The sequence below is a fragment of the Ovis canadensis genome, chromosome X (assembly GCF_042477335.2).
Source record: "Ovis canadensis isolate MfBH-ARS-UI-01 breed Bighorn chromosome X, ARS-UI_OviCan_v2, whole genome shotgun sequence".
Taxonomy (NCBI): Eukaryota; Metazoa; Chordata; class Mammalia; order Artiodactyla; family Bovidae; genus Ovis; species Ovis canadensis.
This window is the reverse complement of record NC_091727.1, coordinates 54,428,675-54,453,728: the sequence shown is the minus strand read 5'-3', so window position 1 is coordinate 54,453,728 and position 25,054 is coordinate 54,428,675. Positions and strand designations below refer to the sequence as shown.

The window sequence follows — 25,054 nt, the reverse complement described above, 5'->3', positions numbered from 1 at the left end:
TGCCAGTAGAAGACGAAACTTTATTGACAGAACTTTAACAGTCAAATACACAACAGAAGAACAGCACAGATAGTTTCAGTTTATCTTCTTTCAAGCAAATGGTTGCCCTTCACCTATGATATAAATATTAAAAAAGTTACTTAGCAGAACTTTATTTCGATGACAGGAGAGGTATACAAAGTTCACTGCACTTGAAGTTTTATAAAATGGACTAAAACAAGAACACTAAGGGTGACCCTTTGGCTTACCTTCAGTTAATCCTCTCTAGAGATTTTATAGACTTTTCAAGCACATTACCAGTATTTTTGAAAACACACTACTCTTCCTAGTTACACAAGAAAATAAGGACACTGAGTTCAGAACAAATGAAATCAATGGAGCCTATCAGAAGGTAGTTTTCAGTAGAAGGCAAAACTGTGTACACATTCCGTAAAATATCTAACAAAAAAAAAAACCCTAAGAAAAACAAAATACACAAAAACTGAAACAAAAAATCCCCCAAAAGTATCATTTAAATGCATTGATTTGAAATAATATTCCAAACATAGGATAGCTAATCAGTTGTTATCTCTGTTACTGCTTAAGTGAAGTAAAGAAAAAGGCCAGTATTACATTCTCTACTATGGAAAAGTGGAGAAATTTGCATTTGTTCTAATTTATGCCTGATATGGTTGTTTTAAGTCGGTTAAACATTTGTCCCCCTTTTCACTTGTGGCCCTCATGTAATTCTAAATGTTTCTTTTCAGCCTGGAAACCATACCAGTTGGTATAAATTATATGGTGACACTAATTTTAAGTCATTACTATCACTGGCGACATGGGGACATCAAAATGTGAAGCAGAAATAGGACTGTTTCTCACAGCCACACCAAAAATGAAAGAAAAAAAAGAGAGAAGAAAAGAAAAGGGAGAGCAAGAGGGAGTATGGGTGAGAGAGAAAACAGGCAGGAAGAGAGAAGGAAAATCTGAAGAAGCAAATTTTTTGTTTGTTTCTAAATGATACTGGCTTTTGAGAGAAAACTCTGACCAATTTCAAAAGTTCATCCACGGTATTTGTGATGTTTAGTTATTTAGTTACTGTGGGGTCTGTTAAATAGTATTTGTTTTTCCACCCTACTAGCCATTTCCTCAATATGCTGAAAATATTTGATTCCAGATTATACTCAGTTTTAATTCTATAATATAATGCTAATGTCTTGTTCTTATTTCCAATTGCATATACTTGGGCTTTGTCCATTTTCTTCACAATTATGTAAACTGAGAGGAATGGACTGGCAGTTTGGGGTTGGCAGATACAAACTATTATATTCAGAATGAATCAACAACAAGGTCCTACTATATAGCACAGGGAACTAATGTCCAATCTCCTGTGATAAATCACAACAGAAAAGAATATTTAAAAATGTGTGTATATAAATATATATTAAAAATTATGTAAACCAGCACATTGTCTTTATTTATTAGTTGAGTTTATTTTTCTCTTCCTAACAATTTATACCTGTCATTTATTAAGTATCTTTTTCTTTATCCCTTAGGTTTATTCTGTTGCTCTTTTATTTGCCTTTTATGTTGGATGTAGGACTTTATATTTATGTACCTTGTAATTTATGTATTTTCTTTTTAAATACCACACATATTGAGGGCTAAGATTTTTCTATGAGAACATTTTAATCATGTCCTGTAGTTACTTGAAAGTAGTCTGAAAGTTGTATTTTCATCTAATTGTTGTAATGGAATGGGGAAAAACATGTAAAGTGAAAATATTTAGAAGGCTAATACACAGTAAATTCTTTCCTAACTAGGAAGTTCTTTAAAATCAGAACTGTGCAATTCACTGTCAGCAATTTGGAAAACACGTATGTGAAAGATACTAAGTTGATCACATACTAAGTTGATTACGCGGGAAGAACTGGAGTTATAGTCTTTGGCCTTCAAAAGTGTTTAAACTCATGTATCAAAGAGGCAAAATAACATACTTGATATGGTTAGAGACGATTATATCATGAGGCTCAGATTTTTATTAGTTCTCTAAGAGTGAGACTGGGATGTATGGCAAAACCATCCTAGTATTATAAAGTAATGATCCTCCAATTAAAATAAGCAACCTCCCCCGCCCCAAAAAAAGACCAAACGTGGGGGCAGTTAGTGTGCTTAGCATAGGTATCTTACTCACACCTGTCTTGAATATCACGGACTAAATGCACTCTCTCAACTAGATTAGCCACAGAAACAGGAAACTAGACTATCTTTTGCCATTTTATGATTCAGTCATTTCAAGGTTCACTGGGGAAAGGATTTAAAATGCAACTAGTTTTTTAAGAGCTAGAGAATTCAGAATTTGAGAGAATTTAACAAACATCAAGCAGAATGTTGGCTCATTTTCTTTTTTAAAAAATTTAATTAATTGATTTTAATTGGAGGCTAATTACAATATTGTGGTGGTTTCTGACATACATTGACATGAATCAGCCACAGGTGTACATGTGTCCCCCATCAGAAAATGAAATCTCAATTCCCGTTATAATTTGATTCATGATTATATTTTATATGATAAATACATCACAAAAAACGGAGTATTCTTGTATGCATTCCGTCGAAGAGAATCAGAGAATGCAAAAATTAGCATTGAAAAATCAGCATTTTAGTGTATCTGTTCTGAATTCACAACTTATGAGTAAAGGTGAGTTTAGAAGTTAAGGGATTTCACAGAATCACACACATTATGCTAAAGCTGGTACTGGAACCTACTTGGATGCCTAAGCATATCTCATATAAACTGATATTGATTACAAATGCATCCCATATTTGCTACAAGCAGAAATTATAAAAGAACCTGAAAATCTTTAGCTGTTACTTCAAGTACTTATATTCAAGAGAAGAAAACGGTTTCCTATTTTCAATTCGATATGGCTTTGATCCTGTCTGTTTCTTTATTTGAAAGTCTGTAAGTCAGGCACTCAGGCATCTGGGGTCTGAACAATCTTTCAACGAAGATGTGAACTCTATTGTTAAAATAACAGTAATGTTCCCTCTATATTAGTAAAGATACACTATTCTGAAAACAGAAACCACATAAATTACTTTCTGAATGGATGACATACCTGCTTCTGGCATTTCAACAGGCTCTGTATTTGATGCAAACTCCTCCCTGACATCAGGACCATCTCCACCTTCACCCCCAGTCTTTGCCAAAGACAATTCCTGGAGATCAGCTTCCAGGCCAGAATCTTAAAAAAAAATGCATCAATTCAGCTATAAAGCATACAGTATAAACAAGGGAATGATGATATTCATTCCCTCGGTGTAATGAATTCAAAGCCTTAGGTTATTATGCTAAAAATGTGATGAATAAGAACCTCAGGAGCATTATTCCCGGAATGTTTTGCTGGAGAAAAAGGAAAGCAGAATTTTCTGGAATGTTATTACCATTTTCCTTTTCCAGGGTTGTCCTCAGACAACTTAGTTGCCCCCCTCTCTCTGTCTTGAAAACAAGGGAAAATTTGAGCAAGCACACTAACCTGCAACCTATACTCTCCTCAGATTTTTAGGAATTGTCTGAAGTCTTTTTCTAATGTTTCCTTTCCTCCTCTTATTGGCTATGTCTTAAGGCATGATGCACAAAAACACTTTACCTTCAGAGGCATCCTTCTCCTCTTCATCACGATTCACTGGATCCTCTCCATGGACCTCCTCCTTTCTAGGTGTGATATCCTGAATCTCAGCTGGTGGTTCCTCTTGTTCAGGTTGCTCAACACTGGGCTGCTGGTCCTAGTAGAGTGTGCATGCAAATAAAAACATTTTGTTGTTAATACATCTAACACCATAAATATACATAATACAGAGATATATCTGATCCTAAGTAAACCTAACAACATTTTCCCAACACAATTCTATGCACTTACTTTTAATAAAGTTACTCTTCCCATAGAGAAGAGTTAGCTCCCATAAGAGTTACCCAGAAAGACTTTGGAAGTTATTTCAATCTATGTTGGGATGGAACTATGCAGTCTGTTGTTAATAAGCAGGAGGAGGGAGTCACTTGGCACATTTCCAGGGAGTTTAACAGGATACTCATCCAGGCAACACCAGACTGTAATACATCTGGATCAATGTTCCTTCCTAAGACAAACTGTCACCCTTTATCAGCATGGAAGACCTTTATCACTGCATCTGTACTACTTAACATCATTTCCTCAAAAATAAAGTTGTGCTAATAGAAAACATCAAATGGTAAGGTACTCACAACCACAGGTTCATCCAGCTGGGAGGAATCTTGATCTGTAGGTCCCAATGTTGACGCCACTTGCCCACTCATATTTCTCCCTGAAAGTAGAATATTGTGATTTAGAAAATGTATTTAAGAGTACAGCTATATTTGATCACTTTTATGACCATATGGTGACTTTTTTTAATGTGAAAATACTTTCAAAAGAAAACTCTGGTTATGTATGAGTGTACATGCATTTCAATTACACCAAATACAGTCACTTGCAAAGCCATTTGTGTCTTTCCTACGCTGGCAGAGAAATCACCTTAAGATACACAGGAAGGCTGAGTTTTTGTGAGGAAGTTTGATTTCACACCAGAATTCTCCATCATGAAGATATTTAGTGACATACTGCTAGGAATTTAAACACTCAGGACTATTGCTCTTGTCACACTCCTATTCACCAGACCTATTTTCCCCAACTCTTTGGAATTCAGTTGGAACACGAAGAAAGCCTGTCTTTACAGCCTGACTATGGCGTATTTCTCAGTGTCTGTGGCTGAGGTGAGGCTGCATACAGAGCAATCGGTCCATTTCTCTCTTGGCACCTTACCACAAAGCTCGCGATACAGTCACAACCCCACTGCGGTCCGGTTTCTAGGCCTTTCCTTAATCGCCCACCCCGCCCCCTGCCCAGGTCCCACTGCCGGCCCCAGATTCTGTGCTCTGTCGTCAGTTCCAGGGCCCCAATGAACCAGATATCTCAAATAGCACCCCCAAGTCTCCCCCTACCATCATCATAACCCTCTGCCCTCCTCTGCCCACTGCCCTTCCTCTCCGGCCACCAGGGCAAGAACTATGGCGTCGCGACACTTGTGAGGAGAAAGATGGCTACATTGAAGGCCTTCTGCCTCAAAGGCGCCAGATCGCATTGCCCGATCCGCCCAAAACTCGCTGGCTCCCCCTCACACACACGCACACTTAAACTCCAGACAGGACACATTTGTGAACCTACCTGGTGAGTCTCAAGTAGTGAGAAAGAACCGGGACTGAATAAACAGACCCAGTTCAGGCCCAACGCTCCTCACAGAATGCTCAGGAATGCGTATGCGCAACAAGGGGCATGCGCAGCAAGGGGTGCGCGCGCACAGGAACACACTGCGCATGCTCCCTGCGTTGGGCGTGTGCAGTGCAGGTTGAGGTTTTCCCGCCATTGAGGCAGAGTCCTGGAACCGCAGGGTCTTTGGAGGATGAGAAAGGGGCTTGAGGAGTATATTTTTTTCTTTCCAGTGCAGTCTTTCTTATGCATCCACAAACTGTGGTGATAGGTAGTCCCAGGATACCCTTAGTGGAGAATGTGTCTCAGAAAGATAGTCATGACAGAAATAGATATTACGTTTTTTAATATTGATTTTTATACATGCTTTGATAAACCAATTCCTTCTCTGCTTTGGGGTTTTCCGTCATATTCCCAATGGCTTTACTCACTTCCATGGAATAAGTACATAAATAGATACCTCTGTTTCCACTTTTTTCTTGGGGCACTGCACATTTAAATCTCTGAACTGGTAACTAGTTTCTCTGAATATACCTCTGGTTCCTATACAGTATTGTTCTTTTAGCATCGGACTTTACTTTCACCACCAGGCACAGCCACAGCTGGGTGTTGTTTCCACTTTGGCTTAGCCTTTTCATTCCTTCTGTAGCTATTTCTTCACTCTTCTCCAGTAGCACATTCTTCTTATTCTATATAGCGGGAATTTTCCTACTTACTAGGAGTTTTAATTTTCCCAGTTTTACCCGAGAGAAAGGAAAGCATGTTCACACTAGGATCTTTACTCAAATATTCTATTCATGTACTCCTAATAGCCAAAGCTAGAAACAGCCCAACTATTCAACAACTGGTATATAGATGAAAGAAAAACAGAAGAGTATACTCGTCCAAAAGAACACTACACAGTCATTTCAAAAGGAACTACTAATGCATGTAACAGCAAGGATGCATCTCAGCTGTGCCAAGGAGAGATGTCAGACACAGAAAGCTATGTATGATATCATTTCATGTCAATGGATTTCTGGAAAAGCACAACTAGAGGCAGAGAACTATATCTGTGGTTGCCAGGGTATAGGAGTGCAGGAAGGAGTCTGAATGCAAATAGCCCAAGGGAGCATTTTCAAACCAATGGGACGATTTCTACGTTTTCCTTGTCATAGTATTTACACAATGGTATGCATATGTCAAAAGTCGACAAACGGTAATGCTTTAAAGCATTGACTTTACTGTATATAAATTACATCTCAATACTTCACTTTTTAAAAAAGGAAAAGGATCTCCTAAGTATCTAAATACTGGTTATTGTATCCATCTAGACCTTGAGCTCATAGACATAAAAATCTTATTTGAAATTCTTCCCAGACCTGGCCAACTTCCAGGATTCCCCATGACACCTTTGTACCCTTATGACAGGACACAGAAACCTGGTCTTAACCAGGATTACAATTCCCTCTCCTTCACCTCAAGTCAATATCCTTGCTGAGTTCTGTGCATTTTACTTCAAAAATGTCTAATGCATCTACTTTTTCCAATGTCCACCACATCTGCTCTAGTCCAAAGCCCCCCTCCATTTAATTGTCAACCCCCTTCTAATGGGTCTCTCACATCCACTCAGGGTGCCTGGCTCCCACTCACCACCCTCTCCCTCCCTCTCTTACAGTTGCAGAAGTGTTTATGACTTGCTAGGTAAAGGCTACTGTCCTACACAAGAACTTGAAGGTATGGTCTAGCCCTTGCCCAGCTTGCTAACAACATGGAAAGTAAAGAATCCTCTTCTTCTCTCTCTTATGGGGCTTCATTCATACTCTCCAATTCCTCAAGCTTAGATTGTCCCATATTTCTGAAGCCTCTGGTTAGTAAACGCCTTCAAGCTAGGCTTCAACAGTATATGGAATGAGAACTTGCAGACATACAAGCTGGTTTTGAAGAGGCAGAGGAACAAGAGATCAAATTGCAACCTTCGTTAGATCATGGGGAAAGCAAGGGAATTCCAGAAACACATCTACTTCTGCTTCATTGACTGGACTACCTCAAGGCCTCTGACTGTGTGGATCACAACAAACTGGAAAATTCTCAGAGATGGGAGTACCAGACTAGCTGACCTGTCTCCTGAGAAACCGGTACGATTGTTAAGAAGCAACAGTTAGAATAAAACATGGAACAACGGACTGCTTCAAAGTTGGGAAAGGAGTAAGACAAGGTTGAATAGTGTCACTCTGCTTACTCAACTTACATGCAGAGCACATCATGGGAAATGCTGGGCTGGATGACTCACAAGCTGGAATCAAGGTTGCTGCCAGAAATATCAAGAAGCTCAGATGTGCAGATCATACCACTTCAGTGGCAGAAACTGAAGACGAACTAAAGAACCTCTTGATGAGGTTGAAAGAGGAGAGTGAAAAGGCTGGCTTAAAACTCCACATTCAAAAATATAAGATTATGGCATCCAGTTCTATCATTTCACGGAAAACGGAAGCAGGGAAGTGGATGCACGCACAGATTTCATTTTGGAGGCTCCAAAATCACCGTGGATGGTGATTGCTGCCATGAAATTAAGACACCTGATCCTTGGAAGAACAGATATGACAAAGCCAGTATGCATGTATGCTCATTGCTTCAGTCGTGTCTGACTCTTGACGACCCCATGGACTGTAGCCTGCCAGGTGCCTCTGTCTATGGCATTCTCCAGGCAAGAATACTTTAGTGGATTGCCATGCCCTCCTCCCATGGGGCATGGCAAGGCATCTTCCCAACCCAGGGGTGAAAACCATGACTCCTGCATCCCGTGCATTGCAGGGAGATTCTTTTTTTTTTTTAACACGTTATTTATTTTATAATTGCGGGATAATTGCTTCACAGAATTTTGTTGTTTTCTGTCAAGCATAAACAAGAATCAGCCATAGGTACACCCATGCAGGCGAGTTCCTTACCACTGAGCCACCAAGGAAGCCCACGTCAAACCTAGACAGCGTAGTATAGAGCAGAGACACCACTTTGCCGACAAAGGTCCGTAGAGTCAAAACTATGGCTTTTTCAGTAGTCATGTACAGATGTGTGAGTTCGGTCATTAAGAAGGCTGAGTGACAAATAATTGACGCTTTTGGTTTGTGGTGCTGGAGAAGACACTTGACAATCACTCGGACAGCAAGGATATCAAAACCGCCAATCCTAAAGGAAACCAACTGAATATTCACTGGCAGGACCGATGCTGAAGCTGAATCTCTAATACTTTGGCCACCTGATGGGAAGAGCTGACTCACAGGAAAAGACCCTGATGTTGGTCATCAGGATGGGAAGCGTAAAGCAGGTTATGCCCTGGTGACTGCTGAACAGGTTTTACAAGCAAAATCTCTCCCCCAGGAAACCAGTGCTCAGTTAGCGGAACTTTTCGGTCTGACCGAGCTCTAGAGTTAAGCAAAGGGCAGCAAGCAAATATCTACACTGATTCTAAGGATGCTTATTTGACTTTACACGCTCATGCTGCAATATGGAAAGAACGAGAGTTTAAAAGGGCAACAAGAGAACCTATTAAGCATTTTAGAGAGATCCAGAGACTTTTAACGAATATATATTGTCCTAAAGAATTAGCTGTTATGCATTGCAAAGGGCACAGCAGGGATGGGAGTAAAGTAGCTGAAGGTAATCAGCTGGGTGACTGTCAAGCCAAAAAAGCTGCACTTTAGGAAACCCCTTCACTGCAGATACCTTTGATCTGGACAGGTCCTGTGGAGCAGGAAAACCCACAATATACTGAGGAAGAATTTAAAAGATATGAGAAAAGTGGAGCAAAGATTACTGATAAAGGATGGCTACAGGCTGAGGATGGACAATTAATAATTCCTGAAAATACTCAATGGAAATTTCTTAAGGATTTACCTCAGAGTTTTCGTTGAGGTGTAGTGAGTACTTCAGGTCAGTTCAGTTCAGTTCAGGCGCTCAGTCGTGTCTGACTCTTTGCCACCCCATGCATTGCAGCATGCCAGGCCTTGCTATCCAGCACCAACTACTGGAGTTTACCCAAACTCATGTCCATCGAGTCACTGATGCCATCCAGCCATCTCATCCTCTGTCATCCCCTTGTCCTCCTGCCCCCAATCCCTCCCAGCATCAGGGTCTTTTCCAATGAGTCAACTCTTCACATGTGATGGCCAAAGAACTGGAGTTTTGCTTCAGCATCAGTCCTTCCAATGAACACCCAGGGCTGATCTCCCTTAGATGGATTGATGGGATCTCCTTACAGCTCAAGTGACTCTCAAGAGTCTTCTCAAACAACACAGTTCAAAAGCATCAATTCTTCAGCACTCAGCTTTCTTCACAGTCCAACTCTCACATCCATACATGACCACTGGAAAAACCATAGCCTTGACTAGACAGACCTTTGTTGGCAAAGTAATGTCTTGGCTTTTGAATACGCTATCTAAGTTGGTCATAACTGTGCTTCCAAGGATTAAGCGTCTTTTACTTTTGAAAGATTGTTGCCGAAGGAAAAGATGCTGGGATTCTTGGCCTCCAGAGGAGAAGAATTTTCAATCCGTGGCCAGAGACAAGGCTTGATCACTCAGAGCTTTTGTGTAATGAAGTTTTATTAAACTATAAAGGAGATTGAGAAAGCTTCTGACATAGGCATCTGAAGGGGGCAGAAAGAGTACCCCCCTGCTAGAGGAAAGGAACAGAATGGGAAAGACTAGAGACCTCTTCAAGAAAATTAGAGATACCAAGGGAACATTTCATGCAAAGATGGGCTCGATAAAGGACAGAAATGGTATGGATCTAACAGAAGCAGAAGATATTAAGAAGAGGTGGCCAGAATACACAGAAGAACTGTTCAAAAAAGATCTTCATGACCCAGAGAATCACGATGGTGTGATCACTCATCTAGAGCCAGACATCCTGGAATGTGAAGTCAAGTGGGCCTTAGAAAACATCACTAGGAAGAAAGCTAGTGGAGGTGATGGAATTCTAGTTGAGCTGTTTCACATCCTGAAAGATGATGCTGTGAAAGTGCTGCACTCAATATGCCAGCAAGTTTGGAAAACTCAGCAGTGGCCACAGGACTGGAAAAGGTTAGTTTTCATTCCAACCCCAAAGAAAGGCATTGCCAAAGAATACTCAAACTACTGCACAATTGCACTCATCTCACATTCTAGTAATGTAACGCTCAAAATTCTCCAAGCCAGGCTTCAGCAATACGTGAACCGTGAACTTCCTGATGTTCAAGCTGGTTTTAGAAAAGGCAGAGGAACCAGATATCAAATCGCCAACATCTGCTGGATCATGGAAAAAGCAAGAGAGTTCCAGAAAAACATCTATTTCTGCTTTATTGACTATGCCAAAGCCTTTGACTGTGTGGATCACAATAAACGGTGGAAAATTCTTCAAGAGATGGGAATACCAGACCACCTGACCTGCCTCTTGAGAAATCTGTATGCAGGTCAGGAAGCAACAGTTAGAACTGGACATGGAACAACAGACTGGTTCCAAACAGGAAAATGGTAACTCAAGGCTGTATATTGTCACCCTGCTTATTTAACTTATATGCAGAGTATATCATGAGAAACGCTTTTTTCTTTCTATAAAGTTTTAGCTCTTATATTTAGGTGCTTTATCAAGGGAAGGAGGAGGGAACGTTTCCTAATTCATCCTATAAGCCCAGTATTACCCCAGTACCAAAGCCAGACTTGTCATCACCAGAAAGCTACAGATCCATAACTGTCATGAATAGCGATGCATACACCCTTAACACTGTATCTGCAAACCAAATCGATAAACATTTTGCAACGGGCTGTGCGAGATCTCTCCCAGGATTGCAGTACTGGACCAACACTCACCTTCAGTTATGGGAAACAGTGTATTGATATAATGAAGGACGGAAACCACCTGTCATCTTGACAGACAAAGAAAAAGCATTTGACACCCTTCAAGACCCTTTCATGACAAATAAGTAAATAACTAAATCAATAAACATGGTCAACCATCTCGGGATAGAAGGGATCATCGTGGTGGTGCTGAAGAACATCCCTGAGAAACATCCAGCTCTCGTCACATCACATCTAGTAGAGTTTGAGTGCATGCTTGCCTCTTGAGATCCAGACCAGGATAGAAGGTCTGCTTCAACCACCTCTATTCCACACTGACTGAAGGGTCTAGCCTGTGCACCATGCAAGAGAAGAAATGAAATCATGGGGAAATGAGAAATGAAACCCATGTCCACACAAACACTTGTCCTTAGATGTCTTTCACAGCAGCACTGTCTGTAATCTCCAAATAGTGGAGCAGCCTAAAAGTCTGTCAGCTGGAGAGGGGTAAACAGAGTATGCTGTAGCCATTCAGTGGAATAGCACAGATGGATGAAAAGTGATGAGCTTCTGCTTTCTGCTGCCACACGGGTGAGCCTCCAAAGCATTGTGCTAAGTGAAAGAACCCAGACACAAAAGGCCACTTCCTGCAGGAGTCGGTTGATATGAAATGCCCGCAAAGGGCAAATCTACAGAGACAGAAATTACATGAGAGGGTGCCTGGGCGTGCAGGTCCTCTTGGGGATCGACTGCTGATGGGTACACGGACCCTTTTCGTGGTGCTGGCAGGGTTCCACAACTGCACTGTGGCGGTGGTTGCACACTGTGTGAAGTTGGTAAAAGTCACTGCCCTGGAAGTGATGGGTGTGATCTGTGGTATGTGATTACACCTCAGTAAAGCAGTTTAGGACGGTAATGCAGATGTGCAGGTGAGACATGTGGGAAAAGATGTGCCATTGCTTCTGTAACAGTGGGGAGCGCCCCTGCTCCTTCCACGTCCTGGGTCCGGCCTCCTCCACATGTGCTAGATGCTCCCTCCAGAGACAGTCGCCGTGCACGTCAGGACAGAACCCCCAGTGAGCACACACGTCTAGTGTGTCTCTGTGTTTACGCACAGGCGCCCAGTGTGTGACCACAAGTCAGTGGCTCTGGACAGGCTCCCAGAAGCCACCCTGCATCTGAAATTCTACTTCGTTGTTTTCCCATTCTTCTCAAATCACGTGGACCCAGCTTCCGTTTCCCAGATTCAGTAATGGATCTCCGCCCTTAGCTCCAACCTCAGGTCACAGGAATAGCTGTTAACCTGGTGTGAGGCCCCCTGCCTGAGCTCAGCAACCCAGGAGGGATGCTCAGCAGAGCAGTAACCAGACAACGGAACTCCATCCATCTTCCTTCTGCTGCCAGACAACGGAACTCCATCCATCTTCCTTCTGCTGCCAGGACTGAAGTGCGTTCCCTCCCATCCATCTGCCTGAGTGTCTGGTAAGGAAGGGGACTCGGGGGCATAACACACCGCTGAGTCATTGAAATTGTTCTAAATATGTCTATGAATAAATATGTCAAAATACTGCTCAGAAGGGAAGACACATAATTAAATTTTTTTAACGTCTTTAGTAGCAAACATGGCTCTTCAGTTCAGGATTCTCTTTAAAAGCAGGACAGGTGAAGCATTATGCGATTTTTGCTTCTCAACCTAAACTGTGCATCAGATCTCCCCTGGAGAGGCTTTAGGAGAGCCAATGCTGGCAGGACAGCCCCAGAGAGTCTGAAGTAGTAGGTCTGGTATGTGGCCCTGGCGTGAGCATTATCTGAAAAAGTTCTCTTCTGAAAGCCGAGCTTGCAGCTGTGGAAATAGAACCCATCCTTACAGGAGGAAATCGAAGATAAAAAATTTGTGACTCCTCTCTACAGCGAAAGCAGGTTTTCATAATGACTCACTATGCTTGACAGCTATCTTAGGCTGAGGAAAGGGACGACTTGCCCAAATTAATACTAGTTTGAAAACTGACCTTGTGCTTGCTCTGCTGCATGTTCCTGAATCCAAAGTTTTACAGTTAACACCCTGCTGTTGTTCGTGAAACTCAGTACGTTTTAGTTCTTCTTAGGATCCCTTGTGCCTAGTTAGTTGAATACATTTCTAAAACACTGTGGAGATAACTTCATTCGACAGATCAGAATAGTGCGTCAGAGATTAAAGATGGCTGAGAATTGTAGCTGCGGATGCTGACGTAGCAGGATTGGCTGTCAGCGTACCTGCTGCCTGTGCTCAGTTGCCCTTTTAAACTGTTTCCTTTGTTATCAAATTAACTCCCGTGCTCAGATGAAGACCAAATCGGAAGAGGATGCTCATTGGGAAAAATACAGTTAAGCAATCCCTTGTTTGGTGCACACCCATGAAGACCCACCTCCCTAAACGTTCTTTAGGGATCTCTTCCAGACATTCTTTGGCATATTTCCCAGTGATGGGCTTGCACTGCTGTGTCCTGACTCCACATCTTCTTAAAGACTGGGCTTTCAGCCTCTCAGGTGCATTACAGTGCCCAGATTGTCTTGGAGATCCAAAAGAGGATGATGGCCCGTGCTCCGGACACCTTCAGAACGTGTCTGCAGGAACAGGGCCTCTGAGAGGAATGGATCCCCACCTGTGGCAACAGGAAGATCTCGGGTCAGCCTTTGGCAGAGCAGCTCCAGGGGAGTCACTGCACAGTGAAGATCACACCCAGCAGCATGCCCGGGATTGTGGTTTAAGGAGCTGGGTGGATGGCGGTGCCCATCCATGAGACAGGAATGGTTAGCCTGGGGCTACTAGCAGGCCTGGAGGGCTTATGCGATATTGGAGAGCAGATGCCCCATATGTCCGGCATGTGGGGAATCTGGGGCCCAGTTGAGATGTCGTAGGTACATTTAGTGATAGGAAAAGCCAACAGCATACAGGGGGATACTGATGAAAACAAGTCAGATGGGTAAAAGCTCTGGGGTGTGACATGGTCACCCAAGGATCATGTATGGAGTGGAAGAGCACACAGCAGAGGTTGAAATCCAGAGGAAAACAAAGCCCAAGATTTAGGAGGGGATCAAAGTAAATGGACCAACAAGGAGGCTTAGAGGTAATGGACTGAAAGCCAGGGTGGGCTGCTGTCACAGACTCTGACCAAGGAAAAGTGGTTTTGAAAACGGAATGTGTCCGTGGCCAGTACAGCACTGGGTACTATGGTTTGGCCCACGGAGCTCTTGGGAGGCGTTAGCAAGGGGATGTTCTGTGGATGGGCACATGGCGGAGGAATCGAGAGGTAACCAGATAAGGATGGTCCTGGTGTCTATACTTTCAAGAAGCATGGCTTGAAAGGAACCAAAGACGCATGGTATTGGGAGCAGTGGGCTGTGTGCTCGCAGGGTGTGCTCTCCTCTCCTGGCTCCACCTGGTGATGCTGACCTGCACCGCCCGTGGGTGGGGGCGGTGAAACTTGCGTTTTTGTCTCTCTCCTCTTGCTGTGGGCCCGGTCCTCCCTGGCTGACTGAGCCTCAGCCACCCTGCTTGCATCTGCAGACCCCTCTGAATCTGGGTCTGATCGTCCAGCCCATCCCCAGGCAGGGACGTTCACTCCTCAGCCTCAGCTGCGAGGTGCCCTAGCCCATCGCCTGCTTAGGCTTTGCCTGGATTCAGTCCCTTTCCACATTTCTCCCTCGGGTGATGCAGAGCCCTCCCTTGGATCTCACCTGCACCGCAGCAGGAACCAAGATCAGCTCCAGAAAACGAAATTCCTAAACTGCAGCCACCCTTCTGCCGAAAGACTCCGTTATGTCATTGTACAGTGTGCCCCCTGTGACTCCCAAGTGTGAATGGGGTGGAATCCTCATTTCCCTGGTGTTCCTCTTCATTTCTTGTCACACCGCCCTTCTCTGAGCTGTCTCACCTCTGCCTGCCACTGCCTCTGTGGGCCGTTCCCCCACAGTGACTGGGATGGTCTTTTCCTTGGCTTGTCTTTCATTTGACCCATGACTTACCATACAACATCCAGGTCAAAGGGGGCATAGTGTAGAATGCGTACCTTGCCGAGTACATCTAGGAGACGCTGTTGTCACATAAGCCACACGCCCCTGAACTATAGAAAAACAGAGGGATAAAGAACACAAGAGTCAAATATGCCAAAGATGCCTGAGATGTTGGCTAAGATGAGCACTGAAGAGTGTCTGTGGGATCAGGAAGTATGGATATTCATGATGGCCATGATGAGACTAGTTCCAGTGGAGGTACTGGGACAGAAGCTCCATGGAAGGGGGCTGAGGAGAGAATCTCTCAGCAGAATTTGAGCAGTTTTGCTTTGCAGGGCAACCGGTAATGTGCCAGTAGCTGCAGACTAGGGTGGTGGAAGACGGTGGGTTTCCCCCTGTGCTGTGGAATGCTCCGATGAAGAGGGAGCAGGGGCTGGTTCAGGAGAGAGGAATGATAACTGCAGGGGTAGAGTCCCTGAGAAGGTGCAAGGCATGGGATCCCGGGCAGAGGTGAGGGGCTGGGTGCACTCAGGAGCAGGCGTGGAGAGGGGCAGCAGAGTGCCAGGGCAGAAACATGCAGATCGGGACTGGGAAACTTGAGAAATCCCACCGGATTGCTTGGGTATTCTCCACGAATTATTGGCGGGTGGGGCTGGTGGTCATTAGCATGAAAGAAGGTTAGGAGTGTGTAGTGCACGGGTGTAGCTTCGTGACCCTGAAACTGAACAGCGGTCTACTCCGGCCATGGATTTAAAATAAAACACTTCTGTAAAGTTGTAAAGTTTTCTCCTGGATGCTCAGGTGCTCAGACACAGGGAGGCAGTGGGCAGGCCGGAGGGTGCAAGGAGCACAAGAGGTGTGTTTGTCGGGGAGAGGTGTGTTTGCGGGGGACAGCTTCCAGCCCTGGCTCAGCCCATCCAGGAGGGGCCTGGCGCATGGTGTGAAAGGACGCGCGGTCGGTGAGCTGGGTCTCCAGGAGGCTGTGGCATCAGTGCACGGGCACTAGTGCGAGGGAGCTGGAGGACAGGACGTCATGTTGAGGGTGAAGACAGGGAGGAATGCTGGAACCCGGACACCACGAGGGGCGCGGTCCTTCCTGATGCCCGGGGCGGGACCGTGGGCAGAGGGATGCTCGGGTGGGGAGGAAGGGAGCATCGCTAAGGACGGAGAGTCTCCGGGGTGACCGGGTGAGCCTCGTGGGCACTGAGGACGGATCAGAAGAGTGAGGCCTGAGAGAACAGTGAGTGTACCACGGGAGGGACGCGGTCACAGGCCGGGGGTGGGAGGGAGGAGAATGGACAGGGGACTTGTAACGTTCCCGCACGTGGGGGGGCTTCGCCAGTGGGCGACAGGACCCGGAGGTCACCGGTCAGGTTCTTCAGTGGAGAGTTTGAAACCCGGTCCCAGAGAAATCCCTAGCCGACCAGGGCCAGGAGACGGGCACGGGCCTCACTGGGTTGCGGCGCGCAGGCCCAGAGCCAGCCAATCGGAGTGCAGCCCCGCCCGCCAAGCGGCGGATCTTCCCGGACACCCTGACTTCCTGCCCGTGTTGCTATGGTTCCGCGGCGGCTGGCTGTCCGGGGGTGGTTTGCCCGGACCCCTTCGAGAGATCCCCTTCCTTTCTCTGGTCCTTACGGGCATCCCCCTTAACTTTCGCGTCCTCACTGTCCAGTCCTCTGCGCGAAAACCCAGCAGAAACGGTGAATCTTCTTCCGGGCTTGCTGCGTTTTGGTTTCTGTGGCCAGCAGGTGGCAGTGTTGCTCCACAGTGTCGCCGGGCCGGTTTTCCCTCCGCCCTTCGCGCTTTTACAAAATGACAGGAAGCCTTTTGCCACAAGAAGCAGCTGGTTTCCTTTGGTTTGGTTTTCCTTTGCTTGTGCCCGTTGGCTGATTCAAAGTGTATCTGAGCCCTTCAGAGAGCCCGTTGTGAGAACTTTCGCCGGACCCACTGACACTTAAAATTACAATAAAATAATATAAGCGGACATAGTGAATGATAGTGGACGGAGTGGTTACTCTTGTCTTACAAGATCGTTGAGGAATTCCTGTATGTTTAAAGAGAACTTTATTATGACAGTGAGTTTTGACTGGAAAATCATTACATGAAGTGGAAGTGAAAGTGGCTCAGACGTGTCTGTTTCTTTAAGACCCCTTGGACTCTAGCCAGCCAGGCTCCCCTGCCCTTGGGATTCTCCAGGCAAGAATAATGGAGTGGGTTGCCATTTCCTTCTCCAGAGGATCTTGCCAACCCAGCGATTGAATCTGGCTATCCTGCACTGCAGGCTGACTCCTTACCATCTGAGCCACCTACAATAATAACATGACAGGGACAAGTGCCAAGCCAAGATCCTGCTGGGTAATTGATGCTGGACACCACCCAAGAAGCAGATGCTATTACTGCCCTCATTTTATGCCTTGGGAACTTGGGCACACAGAGGAAGAGTCAGGTCTCCAGGTTCTCAGGGTTCCTTAGAGAGTGTCCCTATGTTCAGGTCTCAAGTCTGTCAGATTGAAGTTTGCACACTGGTTTGTAGGATACTTTCCCCTCCCCAGTGGAAGAGTGAAACAAAATGCTCACTGGGATTGAGGGTAAGACAGCCTGCAATGCTGCGAAAGACTGAGGGCAGGAGGAGAAGGGGATGACAGAGGACGAGATGATTGGATGGCATCACTGACTCAGTGGACATGAGTCTGAGCAAGCTCCGGGAGATGGTGAAGGACAGGGAAGCCTCCTGACGTGCTGCATGCAGTCCATGGGGTCGCAAAGAGTCGGACACGACCGACGGACTGAAAACCAACAATAGCATATTTATTACAATGAGATACTAAATGAAAGGGGGCGTACATAGAAAACGACTCATCCACTCTATCAAGATTATGACATGCACATTTATAGTGCAAAGCACCTGGAAGTAATCAGCTGTTACGGAGCATGAGTTGCTCAGCTCACTGCTAGGTGGGTCAGTGAAAGTGAAGTCGCTCAGTCGTTTCCACTCTTTGCGACCCCGTGGACTGTAGCCCACCAGGCTCCTCAGTCCATGGGATTCTCCAGGCAAGAATACTGGAGTGGGTTGCCATTCCCTTCTCCAGGGGAATCTTCCCAACCCAGGGATCGAACCTGGGGTTCCGCATTGCAGGCAGATGCTTAAACCTCTGAGCTACCAGGGAAGCCCAAAGGTGGGTCAGGAAGGGACTGTAATCCGGAGTCCACTGACAGAGAAGAGGGCAGCATAGTGACCCAAAATAACTGTCTTGTTGGGGCCAGGTTGGACAGGACCCGGACATCACGGATCAGGTCTCTCAGTGGAAAGTTCCAAACAGTTTCGGGGAGAAATCGCCCAGCAGACTCAGGCTGGGAGACTGGCACTGACCTCACTGCTCCCCTGGGCTGGCCCAAAACCAGCCCTCAGCAACTCCGGATCTTCCTGGACGTCCTGACTTCTTGCCCGCCTCGCTGTGGTTCTGCGGGCGAGTCGAGCGGAACTCGCGCGGTCCAGGGGTGGTTTGCCCGGGCCTCTTCGAGAGGTTCCCTTTCTTTCTCTGGTCCTCAGGGGCATCCTCCATAAATTCTCTGCTCCATAACCAAGCAAGAAGGATCGCTTTTCTTCCGGACTTGCTGGCATTTTGGTTTCTGTGGTCTGCAGGGGGCAGTGTTGCGCCGTGGAGCCGCTTGCCCCTTTCTCCCCCGCCCGTCCGCGTTGAAAAAAGTTCTCGAAGCCTTTCGTGGTCATCAGCGACGGATTTTTTTTCTAGGCTTGCCCAGTTGGCTGGTTCCAAGTGCTGAGAAAATTGCTGAGACACACATTAAGCAAACGGAAAATTTAACAACAAAGAGAAAATATTAAGCAGGTCAAGGGAAAAGTAGCAAATAACGTAAGTGGGATCCTCATAAAATTATCAGCTGATTTCTCCGCAGAAACTCTGCAGGCCAGAAGGGCGTGGCATGATATATTTAAAGTGGTGAAAGGGAAAAACCTACAACCAAAAATACTCTACCAAGCAAGGCTGTACTTTCAGATTCAACAGAGAAATCAAAAGACAATCAAAGGTTCAGGGAATTCAACACTACCACACCAGCTTTACAACAAAGACTAATTAACATCTCTAGGCAAGAACAAAAAGAAAGACCAATGGAACACAATAGGAAGCCCAGAGATAGACCCATGCACCTATGGGGCACCTCATCTATACTCAAGGAAGTAAGAATGTACAATGGAGAAAAGACAGCATCTTCAATAAGTGGTGCTGTGAAAATTAGACAGGAACATGTAAAAGAATGAAATTAGAATACTTCCTAACACCACAGGGTGGGGGGGGGCCCTCAAAATCAATTAAAGACCAAAATATAGGGCGAACACTCTAACAAAAAATTTAGCAATATTCTCTTTCCATTCAGTTCAGTTGCTCAGTCGTGTCTGACTCTTTGCGACCCCCTGAATCGCATCACGCCAGGCCTCCCTGTCCATCACCAACTCCCTGAGGTCACTCAGATTCAAGTTCATCGAGTTAGTGATGCCTTCCAGCCATCTCATCCTCTGTTGTCCCCTTTTCCTCTTGCCCCCAATCCCTCCCAGCATCAGAGTCTTTTCCAGTGAGTCAACTCTTCGCATGAGGTGGCCAAAGTACTGGAGTTTCAGCTTTAGCATCATTCCTTCCAAAGAAATCCCAGGGCTGATCTCCTTCAGAATGAACTGGTTGGATCTCCTTGCAGTCCAAGGGATTCTCAAGAGTGTTCTCCAACACCACACTTCAAAAGCATCAATTCTTCGGTGCTCTGCCTTCTTCACAGTCCAACTCTCACATCCATACATGACTTCTGGAAAAACCATAACCTTGACTAGATGGACCTTTGTTGGCAAAGTAATGTCTCTGCTTTTGAATATGCTATCTAGGTTGGTCACAACTTTTCTTCCAAGGAGTAAGCGTCTTTTAATTTCATGGCTGCAGTCACCATCTGCAGTGATTTTGGAGCCCTCCAAAATAAAGTCTGACACTGTTTCCACTGTTTCCTCATCTATTTCCCATGAAGTGATGGGACCGGATGCCATGATCTTTGTTTCTGAATGTTGAGCTTTAAGCCAACTTTGTCACTCTCCTCTTTCACTTTCATCAAGAGGCTTTTTAGTTCCTCTTCACTTTCTCCCATAAGGGTGGTGTCATCTGCATATCTCAGGTTAGTGATATTTCTCCCAGCAATCTTGATGCCAGCTTGTGTTTCTTCCAGTCCAGCGTTTCTCATGATGTGCTCTGCATATAAATTAAATAAGCAGGGTGCCAGTATACAACCTTGACGTATTCCTTTTCCCATTTGGAACCAGTCTGTTGTTCTAACTGTTGCTTCCTGACCTGCATACAGACTTCTCAAGAGGCCATCTCTCAGAATTTTCCACAGTTTATTGTGATCCACACAGTCAAAGGCTTTGGCATGGTCAATAAAGCAGAAATAGATGTTTTTCTGGAACTCTCTTGCTTTTTCCATGATCCAGCAGATGTTGGTATTTTGATCTCTGGTTCCTCTGCCTTTTCTAAAACCAGCTTGAACATCAGGAAGTTCACGGTTCACGTATTGCTGAAGCCTGGCTTGGAGAATTTTGAGCATTACTTTACATGAGATGAGTACATGAGATTACTTTACATGAGATGAGTACAATTGTGCAGTAGACGCTGAAGAAGCTGAAGTTGAACAGTTCTATGAAGACCTACAAGACCTTTTAGAACTAACACCTAAAAAAGATGTCCTTTTCATTATAGGGGACTGGAATGCAAAAGTAGGAAGTCAAGAAACCCCTGGAGTAACAGGCAAATTGGCCTTGGAATGTGGAATGGAGCAGGGCAAAGACTAATAGAGTTTTGCCAGGAAAATGCACTGATCATAGCAAACACCCTCTTCCAACATCACAAAAGAAGACTCTACACATGGACATCACCAGATGGTCAACACTGAAATCAGATTGATTATATTCTTTGCAGCCAAAGATGGAGAATCGCTATATAGTCAACAAAAACAAGACCAGGAGCTGACTGGCTCAGATCATGAACTCCTTATTACCAAATTCAGACTTAAATTGAAGAAAGTAGGGAAAACCGCTAGACCATTCAGGTATGACCTAAATCAAATCCTTATGATTATACAGTGGAAGTGAGAAATAGATTTAAGGGACTAGATCTGATAGACAGAGTGCCTGACAAACTATGGAATGAGGTTCCTGACATTGTACAGGAGACAGGGATCAAGACCATCCCCATGGAAAAGAAATGCAAAAAAGCAAAATGGCTGTCTGGGGAGGCCTTACAAAAAGCTGTGAAAAGAAGAGAAGCGAAAAGCAAAGGAGAAAAGGAAAGATATAAGCATCCGAATGCAGAGTTCCAGAGAATAGCAAGAAGAGATAAGAAAGCCTTCTTCAGCAATCAGTGCAAAGAAATGGAGGAAAAAACAGACTGGGAAAGACTAGAGATCTCTTCAAGAAAATTAGAGATACCAAGGGAACATTTCATGCAAAGATGGGCTCGATAAAGGACAGAAATGGTATGGACCTAACAGAAGCAGAAGATATTAAGAAGAGGTGGCAAGAATACACAGAACTGTACACAAAAGATCTTCACGACCCGGATAATCACGATGGTGTGATCACTCATCTAGAGCCAGACATCCTGGAATGTGAAATCAAGTGAGCCTTAGAAAGCATCACTACAAACAAAGCTAGTGGAGGTGATGGAATTCCAGTTCAGCTATTTCAAATCCTGAAAGATGATGCCGTGAATGTGCTACACTCAATATGCCAGCAAATTTGGAAAACTCAGCAGTGGCCACAGGACTGGAAAAGGTCAGTGTTCATTCCAATCCCCAAGAAAGGCAATGCCATAGAATGCTCAAACTAAAAAATAAAAAATAAAGAAACAGGACCTAATTATACTTACAGTATTTCCACAGCAGGTTCAGTTCAGTTCGGTTGCTTACTCCAGTCCGACTCTTTTACACAGCAAAGGAAACTATAAACAAGGTGAAAGACAACCCTCAGAATGGCAGAAAACAACTGCAAATGAAGCAACTGAAAAAGAATTAATCTCAAAAATATACAAGCATTTCATGCAGCTCAATATCAGAAATATAAACAACCCAATCAAGAAATGGGCAGAAGACCTAAAACAGACATTTTTCCAAAGAAGACATATAGATGGTCAACAAACACATGAAAAGATGTGCAACACTGCTCTTTAGTAGTGAAATGCAATTCAAAAGTACAGGATGGACACCATCCTGAAGTCCATCTCTTCAGAATGGACACCATCAACAAATACAAACCCTAAATGCCTCACAGGATGTGGTGAAAAGGGAATCCTCTAGCACTGTTGGTGGGTAAGTAAATCCATACATCCACTATGGAGAACGGTATGGAGATTCCTAAAGAAACTGGAAATAAAACTACCACATGAAACAGCAATCCCAAGATTGCTACTTTTACCTTAAAGTGCTTAATATCTTCTCTTTGTTGGTAATTTTTCAGTTTGCTTAATTTAACCTTTTTTCAACCTGGCCGGGCGGGGAAGAAACAGGCAAGCGACTCTGCGGAGCAACACTGCCCCCTGCAGACCACAGAACCAAAATGCCAGGAAGCCCGGAAAAAAAATCTATCCTTCCTGCTTGGTTTTCTAGCAGAGGACTTATGGGGGATGCCCCTGAGGACCAGAGAAAGAAAGGGAGCCTCTCGAAGGGGCCCGGGTAAACCATCCTTGGACCGCCCGAGTTCCGCTCGACTCGCCCACAGAACCACAGCGAGGCGGGCAAGAAGTCAGGACATCCAGGTAGATCCAGAGTTGCTGAGGGCTAGTTCTGGGCCTTCCTTGGGGAGCAGTGAGTTCAGTGCCAGTCTCCCAGCCTGCGTCTGCTGGGCGATTTCTCCCCGAAACTGTTTGAAACTCTCCACTGAGAGACCTGATCCGTGATGTCCGGGTCCTGTCCAACCTGGCCCCAACAAGATGATTATTTTGGGTCACTACGCTGCCCTCGTCTCTGTCAGTGGACTCTGGCAGTGGACTCTGGATTAAAGTCCCTTCTTGACCCACATTGCAGTGAGCTGAGCAACTCATGCTCCGTAACAGCTGATTACTTCCAGATGCTTTGCACTATAAATGTGTTATGTCATAATCTTGATAGAGTGGATGAGTCGTTTTCTATGTACTTTCCCTCACACCCCCCCTTTAATTTAGTATCTCATTGTAATAAATATGCTATTGTTGGTCTTCAGACCATCGGTGGTGTCCGACTCTTTGCGACCCCATGGACTGCATGCAGCAAGTCAGGAGGCTTCCCTGTCCTTCACCATCTCCTGGAGCTTGCTCAGACTCATGTCCATTGAGTCAGTGATGACATCCAACCATCTCGTCCTCTGTCACCCCCTTCTCCTCCTGCCCTCAGTCTTTCGCAGCATTGCAGGCTGTCTTACCCTCAATCCCAGTGAGCATTTTATTTCACTCTTCCACTGGGGAGGGGAAAGTATCCTACAAACCAGTGTGCAAACTTCAATCTGACAGACTTGAGACCTGAACATAGGGACACTCTCTGAGAAACCCTGAGAACCTGGAGAGCTGACTCTTCTGTGAGCTACAGGTCCCAAAAGCATAAAATGAGGGCAGTAATAGCATCTGCCAGGTGGTGTCCAGCATCAATTACCCAGCAGGATCTTGGCTTGGCACTTGTCCCTGTCATGTTATTATTGTAGGTGGCTCAGATGGTAAGGAGTCAGCCTGCAGTGCAGGATAGCGAGATTCAATCGCTGGGTTGGCAAGATCCTCTGGAGCAGGAAATGGCAACCCACTCCATTATTCTTGCCTGGAGAATCCCATGGGCAGAGGAGCCTGGCTGGCTAGAGTCCAAGGGGTCTTAAAGAAACAGACACGTCTGAGCCACTTTCACTTCCACTTCACGTAATGATTTTCAAGTCAAAACTCATTGTCATAATAAAGTTCTCTTTAAACATACAGGAATTCCTCAACGATCGGAAGTAAGACAAGGGTAACCACTCCGTCCACTATCATTCACTATGTCCGCTTATATTATTTTATTGTAATTTTAAGTGTCAATGGGTCCGGCGAAAGTTCTCAGAAAGTTCTCTCTGTAGGGGTCAGCTGCACTTTGAATCAGCCAACCGGCACAAGCGAAGGAAAACCAAACCAAACCAAACCAAACCAGCCGCTTCTTGTGGGCAAAAACCTTCCTGTCATTGTATTAAGGCGCGAAGGGCGGAGGGAAATCCGGCCCGGCGACACTGTGGAGCAACACTGCCACCTGCTGGCCACAGAAACCAAAACGCCGCAAGCCCGGAAGAAGATTCATCGTTTCTGCGGAGTTTTCGCGCAGAGGACTGGACAGCGAGGACGCGAAAATTAAGGGGGATGCCCGTAAGGACCAGAGAAAGGAAGGGGATCTCTCGAAGGGGTCTGGGCAAACCACCCCCGGACAGCCAGCCGCCGCGGAAACATAGCAACACGGGCAGGAAGTCAGGGTGTCCGGGAAGATCCGGCGCTTGGTGGGCGGGGCTGCACCCCGATTGGCTGGCTCTGGGCCTGCGCGCCGCAACCCAGTGAGGCCCATGCCCGTCTCCTGGCCCTGGTCGGCTAAGGATTTCTCTGGGACCGGGTTTCAAACTCTCCACTGAAGAACCTGACCGGTGACGTCCAGGTCCTGTCGCCCACTGCCGAAGCCGCCCACGTGCAGGAACGTTACAAGTCCCCTGTCCATTCTCCTCCCTCCCACCCCCGGCCTGTGACCGCGTCCCTCCCGTGGTACACTCACTGTTCTCTCAGGCCTCACTCTTCTGATCCGTCCTCAGTGCCCACGAGGCTCACCCGGTCACCCCGGAGACTCTCCGTCCTTAGCGATGCTCCCTTCCTCCCCACCCGAGCATCCCTCTGCCCCCGGTCCCGCCCCGGACATCAGGAAAGACCGTGCCCCTCGTGGTGTCCTGGTTCCAGCATTCCTCCCTGTCTTCACCCTCAACATGACGTC

General features: G+C 45.5%; 2 long non-coding RNA genes across 4 annotated transcripts in view; one reads left to right on the top strand and one right to left on the bottom strand.

Moving 5' to 3' along the window:
* LOC138931021 (uncharacterized) lies at positions 1–25,054 on the bottom strand. Of its 3 annotated transcripts, XR_011446329.1 has the most exons (8): positions 24,842–25,043; positions 21,967–22,038; positions 15,106–15,159; positions 13,462–13,698; positions 4,244–4,323; positions 3,633–3,768; positions 3,102–3,227; positions 1–113 (listed from the first exon to the last, which is right to left on the bottom strand). It is a non-coding gene; the product is annotated as an uncharacterized lncRNA (long non-coding RNA). The 3 variants fall into 3 exon arrangements; XR_011446330.1 differs by lacking the exon at positions 13,462–13,698 and having other exon boundaries at positions 24,842–25,041; XR_011446328.1 differs by lacking the exons at positions 13,462–13,698; positions 15,106–15,159 and having other exon boundaries at positions 24,842–25,054.
* LOC138931028 (uncharacterized) overlaps positions 12,284–25,054 on the top strand; it is a 36,737-nt gene continuing 23,966 nt past the window's right edge. The window contains exon 1 of the long non-coding RNA XR_011446339.1: positions 12,284–12,538. This is a non-coding gene — a long non-coding RNA (uncharacterized lncRNA). The remainder of the gene's footprint in view (positions 12,539–25,054) is intronic.